Genomic DNA, 6,280 nt, shown 5'->3' with positions numbered 1-6,280 from the left:
GGGACTCCACAGCTGTTTGGTGTCAAGCCCGGAGAGGCCACTCAGCTCTTCGTCTCCCCAGGTCCCCGCCCACACTTCGCAGTGACTGTTGTGCACGCTCCTCACTAAACCTTTCCAGCCACCTCCCGACCCCCAGTCGCACCTCCGGCTTGACCGTTCTGAGTGCACTGGAGGCACCTTACCCTGAGAGGAAGAAGGGGTATCCCAGACTCTGCCGAGCTCCTTTCTCAGCAGTAGCTTGTGAATCTCCGTGTTGGGTTCTGTCTGTGTGAATCCCATTCATTCCAGATTGGTTCTAGTGCCTTTTTATAAATCCAGCTGTAATTTTGTTTTAACCACCAAGTATAAATTCTAGATTACTTGCAATATAATATTTGGGGCACAGATAGGTAAGTAGTGGTAGCCTTCCACGGATATACAGTTGACCTTTGAACAACACCGGCTTGAACTGTGTGAGTCCACTTACGTGTGGATTTTTGTTTTTGTTTTTGTTTTCAGTAAATACAGTATAGTATAATAAATGTATTTTCCTTATAATTTTTCTTTCTTTGTTTCTTTCTTTTTTTTAAAGATTTATTTATTTGACAGAAATCACAAGTAGGCAGAGAGGCAGGCAGAGAGAGAGGGGGAAGCAGGCTCCCTGCTGAGCAGAGAGCCCAATGCAGGGCTCCATCCCAGGACCCTGGGATCATGACCCGAGCCAAAGGCAGAGGCTTTAACCCACTAAGCCACCAGGCACCCCTCCTTATGATTTTCTTAACATTTTCTTTTCTGTAGCTCACTTTATTGTAAGTACAATGTACAATCCATATAACATGCAAGATACATGTTAATTGACTGTTTATGTTTTCAGTAAGACTTCTCATTAACAGGCTATGAGCTGTGAAGTTTTGGGCGAGTCAGAAGTTACACTTGGATTTTTGGCTGGTGGGGTGGGCAGTGTCCGTGACCCTAACTCCCATGTTTTTCAAGGGTCAATACTATTTATCTTTGAAATGTGGCTAGTTAAAATTAAAATCACAATTTCTGTTCTTGCAGGAATGCAACATTTATCTTGTGAGCCTAAGGGAAATAGTACATTTACTTCTTAATTACATATTGTAGCATGAGGTGATTGATGCCTTTCTAATGCAAATAAAAGATTTATGTGTACAATAGCACTGTAGCTGACTTGCACATTATGTGGTAGAATTCAGTGCTTAACGAAATGATAGCTTTAAACTGTCTGTAACTCAGGAGAATAGAGATGGTTTGCATGCTGAGCTATCTCCCTCAGTTGAATTTGGCTATGTGGTTAGTGAAGCTCTTTGTAAAATCTACAGAATAGTTCTCCAAAGGTGTGAGACCCTATCTCTGAAATCTGCCTTTCAAAAAACCCTTTCACTTTGCTTAACCTCCAGGGATTTTTATGGTTGCCCAAGCTGGATCATTTCCCTCCATACGTTCAGTTAATCAATATCCTGATTGTCTTAACACTGGGCAGGGCCTGGCCTGTTTTGTCCTAGAGATTCCATGACATTGGGCACTCCCAACATTTCACATCTTATGTTTTTGTATTTTTCGTATCTCAGGCATCAGTGCAGAAGGATGAAAACAAAGTGCTGAATTTTCTAGAATTCTTCTTTGTTTTCTCTTGAGGCTTTACACTCACTGAGAAAACTGCATATAGTACGTTTAAAAACCTCAAAACACTGAATGATATGAAGTAGCATATTGTGTCATTTTTCTACTTTCTTTTTAATTTAAAGAGTTTATTTATTTGACAGAGATAACAAGTAGGCAGAGAGGCAGGCAGAGAGAGAGGGGGAAGCAGGCTCCCCGCTGAGCAGAGAGCCCGATGCGGGGCTCAATCCCAGGACCCTGGGATCATGACCTGAGCCGAAGGCAGAGGCTTTACCCCACTGAGCCACCCAGGCGCCCTTGTATCATTTTTCTGGGAATGAAATTAGCTGACAGGAATTAACGAAAGAAAATCATCAGGAGGTGTCGCGGCCCAGTGGTGGCAGAGGCAGAAATTGTCCTGAGTTCCAAAGCGAGTGACCCCGCGGGCAGAAGCCGGAAAGGACACATTCAGCCTTGAGGCTGAGGGGCCTCAAGGACATTGTGTGAGTGGGAAGGGGGCGGGGCCGGCGAGGGAGGGGAGGGGAGTAGTTAAGGTGTCTGGGTCTTGGAGACCAAGCCGGAGAGAAGGCACACGAGCAGATCTACGGTATCTTTGAAGAGACCCAAGTGTTCTTCCATCCCCCTCCACGTCTAAAGGGTTCGCCGTGTGCGGGCGCGTTTCCAGATGCTGCTGAGGATAGTGTCCGGCCTGCCTCCGAGTACTTGTAGGAATAATGTGATGCAAATGGTATTTGTGAGACTTCTCCTAAGCCAGCCCGCCGTCTTCCTGCAGCCGGTCTGATGCTGCTCCTCCCCGTCCACCTGCTTGCTGCTGTACCCTTGGGTCCCCCAACTGCTTCCGTGTCTGGACCTCTCTAATTCCTAGCCTCCTTTCTGCCCGTCTACCCCTTACCTGCCACCCCTGCCACATACTTCTTCTCCAGGTCTGTGGCTTTAGGAGACTGTCTCGGTCAGAAAGAAGAGGGACGGGTGCACACGCATTGAACAATGTTCAGATGCCCCTACGGGGTGTAATTGCCACATGATCTCCGGTTGTGTTACTTGGAGTATGATGCTCGAAACAGCGGAGGTGGTCTCTTCCGACTTGGAGTAGGCACGGGAAGAGGCAGGACAGAGGGTGGAGGTTGAGAACGAAGGGCTCTGGAGACAGGCTGCCTGCGTTTTGATAGCAGCCTTCATTTCCTAGCTCAGTGGCCTCGAGCAAGAAACTTACTGTGTCTTCTTTCCTCGTTTCCAGAATGGGGAGTAATAATGGTGATCTGGCTGATGGGGTGGTCAAGCTTACACTGAAGTTACGTGATTGCAGTGGTGAGAACGGAGCCGTTGGCGCGTAAGCACCCCAGAAAGGTCTGTTCTCACGTGTCCGTTCTGGGGAGCCTTCTCTGAAGAAGCGCGTGGACATGATGAGACCGACTTAGCGGATACGACCGTAAGGGCAAGGGGACAGGCCTGCGGTCTGAGGGTAGACCAGAGGACTTAGATGCTCAGAGAAGAGAGAAACTCAGGAAGACAGACAGGTTTTTCTCACAGATTTGAAGCAGGTCTCCTCGTGTGTCTATTCCGTTCCAGTCTGTATGGCTCTGAAGTGAGGGACTCTGAAATGGCCCCAGAGGGTTGAGTTCCACGACCACACCAGAGTTCGAATCCCAGCTCTGTCCCCACCATATGTGACCTGCAGCCGCAGCCGTACTCACGCCTTTTGAAGCTCAGTTTATTTATCTGTAAAATGGAAATACTTCGATTGAAAGAGGGGACAGGGAGGGTTGGCGGTGGGGCGTGACCTGGAGAACAAAGGCAAAAGAGGAAGAATTAAACTTCTTACAAGTCAACAGCTCACTGACAAGCCCTTGACACAGGCAGAGAGGCAGAGTAACCTTCCTCTAAAAACTCAGCTGCCTCAATGTTAATAATTTGGCTAAGGGCAAAAGGCAACTTCAACCCAACCTCCCAACCTCCAGGATCCTGTAAGTCTACTTGAGCATATAAAATTTCCTTTGGAAACTTCTTTATCTCTACCCCCCCCCCCAACCCCACAAGGTGCATGTTAGCAATAACCCCCAAGCATATGACCCACCAGTAAACCCCCAAAGGGTCTCATGACTAGGATTTTATTAGATGGTAGTAAATGACCTTTTCCTAACAATAGCTGGCCTCTCAAGGTCCTGGAAACCTTGCTTCCAAAATTCCCTGGGGACTTGCGCTCTCCCTCAAGCCCTCTCACCTTGAAAGCGTATGGCGGTCTACCCCTCACGACCCCAGTGCCGTTCTTCCTAACCACAGGTCCAGTCCCCGTGCTTTAATAAGACCTCCTTTTTGCGCCAAAGACGTCTCAAGAATTCTTTGTTGACTATTTGCTCCCGAACATTTCACATCAGGGCAGAAGGGTACCACCAGTGTCCAAGAACTGGCCCTCAACTTGGCAGGTGGTTAGGGAGGGACGGCAGAGATTATAGGGAGGGAGAGAATCTCCGGTGGACTCCCCACTGAGCAGGGAGCCCAATGCAGGGCTTGGGGCTTGATCCCACAACACTGAGATCATGACATAAGCTGAAATCAAGAGTCCGACGCCCCCTGAACGCCCCAGCTTTTGATCACCCCTGCTCAGAACCCCGCAGCACTATCAACACCGTACCGTATTCTGTGGTGTCTTTTTTCTGCCGTGTGTTGGCATTTAAAGTGAGAGTGTATGGGGAGGAGGGGGTAAGAACATGATTGTAGGGTCTTCCACATACATTTAAAATCCTGGAGCAGTGGTTTCCAACTTGTGGTTTTGTGCTCTCCAGAGGCCTTAAAGAGGTAATAATGGGCTTAATCCATTTAAGACAATTGAGGGCATTGCTGGGGTGGTAAAAGGAGTGAGACAGGGTCCCTGTTGGCAGGGATTCAGAAGCTAGAAGGCGATGCAGTCATGTAGCCACAGAATGGCAACGCGCTATACTAAGTGCTACGGCAGAGACACACTCGGCATCTGTGCGTGCAGGAGTGCACCCTTCAGCACTCCTGACACTGCAGAAGGTCTGTCTCTCGCCGCACGTGCATACCCCACAACAAGGCCTCATGGGTTACGTAAGTGGCAAATTTCCCTCTTGGCTGAGATGTTATCCGCTCAGTATGGTAGTTCTCGCTGTGGCCTGCTGATCCGATCTGACTGCCACGCTGTCTTTGATGTTTATAAATGAAGAGTTTATAAGTTTAAGGTTTATAAGTTTATACGTTTTTAAGAGTTTGTCAAGTGTAAGTTGGCAGATGAAATCTTTCAGAACCTGGGAGTTCGCTGAGGGGAGAGTGAACAGATGGCATAAAAGGAAACTGTCCTCCAGCAGGCGAGGTCCTGAACTCACTTGTGTTCTTCCTGTGCTGTTGTTCTGGGCTGATGTGCCCCCATTCATATGTGGAAGTAGTAACCCCCATAACTCAGTGCGGCCACATTCGGACATACATCTTTAAAGGGGTAATTAAAATGAGGTCCTGGGGGTGGGCCCCAATCCAGTATGATCTGCATCTTTACAAGAAGGGATTTGGACACAGGTGCACATACAGGGGGATGACCACATGAGGACACGGAGAAGGCAGCCACCTGCAAGCCACGGAGAGAGGCCTCGGAGGAAACCGACCTTGCTGATGCCTTGATTTCAGATTTCTCACCTCTAGAGTGAGAAAATACATTTCTTTTTTTTTTTTTTTTTTTTTTTTTTTTTTTTTTTTTTTTAAGATTTTATTTATTTATTTATTTTATTTATTTGACAGACAGATCACAAGTAGGCAGAGAGGCAGGCAGAGAGAGAGAGGAGGAAGCAGGCTCCCTGCTGAGCAGAGAGCCTGACGTGGGGCTCGATCCCAGGACCCTGGGATCATGACCTGAGCCGAAGGCAGAGGCTTTAACCCACTGAGCCACCCAGGTGCCCCGAGAAAATACATTTCTGTTGCTAAGATGTCCAGTCTAGTATTTTATTCTGACAGCCCTTGTAAATGAGTATGGGGCTGGATAACCTTATGTTAAATGTAGGCTCTTTGGTCTTGGCACTCGGGACCTTCCCATCCTGTGCCCAGTGCATCTGTTCAGTCTCCTCTCCCAACGCTCCCTTCCGTGCCTTCTGCACCCTCTGGCCTCTCAGTGTTCACTAGCTGCATCTGCCTTTTGCAGTCGCAGTCTTTGCGGGGGGTTCTCTTTTCCTGGGTGGCTCTTTCTTCTCCTGGTCAGCCCTCTGAAAACCTGGCTCAGATGTGTGCTTTGTGGAGGCTTTCAGAACTCCCAGGCTGAGTTAGAAGCACTGACCATGTTGTATTCTCATGAGATGCCCTTCTTACCAGATGATGTGCTCCTGAAGCCTAGGGCCTTGTCTGATTGACCGGCCTCTCTCTAGAGAGAAACATGGTATAGAATGGGTTGGGTGGCTTAAACAACAGGTATTTATTTTCTCGCTGTTTCAGAGGTGGAAGGACCCAGGTCAGTCTCCAGCAGGGCCCGTCCCTGGCCAGTTGATGGCTGCTGTCTGGCTGAGTCCTCATAGCCTGTCCTCTGTGGGTGGTGTGCGCCAAGGGAGAATAATAAAAAAATAAAATCTTAAAAAAAATAATAAGATATCAAAGGTGGAAGCACTTTTGGAATGGTGGACTAAGGATCTCCAGACCAAAGTACCTGAAAGAAAAAGTGACA

The sequence above is a fragment of the Mustela lutreola genome, chromosome 8, assembly GCF_030435805.1.
Source record: "Mustela lutreola isolate mMusLut2 chromosome 8, mMusLut2.pri, whole genome shotgun sequence".
Taxonomy (NCBI): Eukaryota; Metazoa; Chordata; class Mammalia; order Carnivora; family Mustelidae; genus Mustela; species Mustela lutreola.
The sequence above is the reverse complement of the archived record's forward strand: the minus strand, read 5'-3'. Positions refer to the sequence as shown.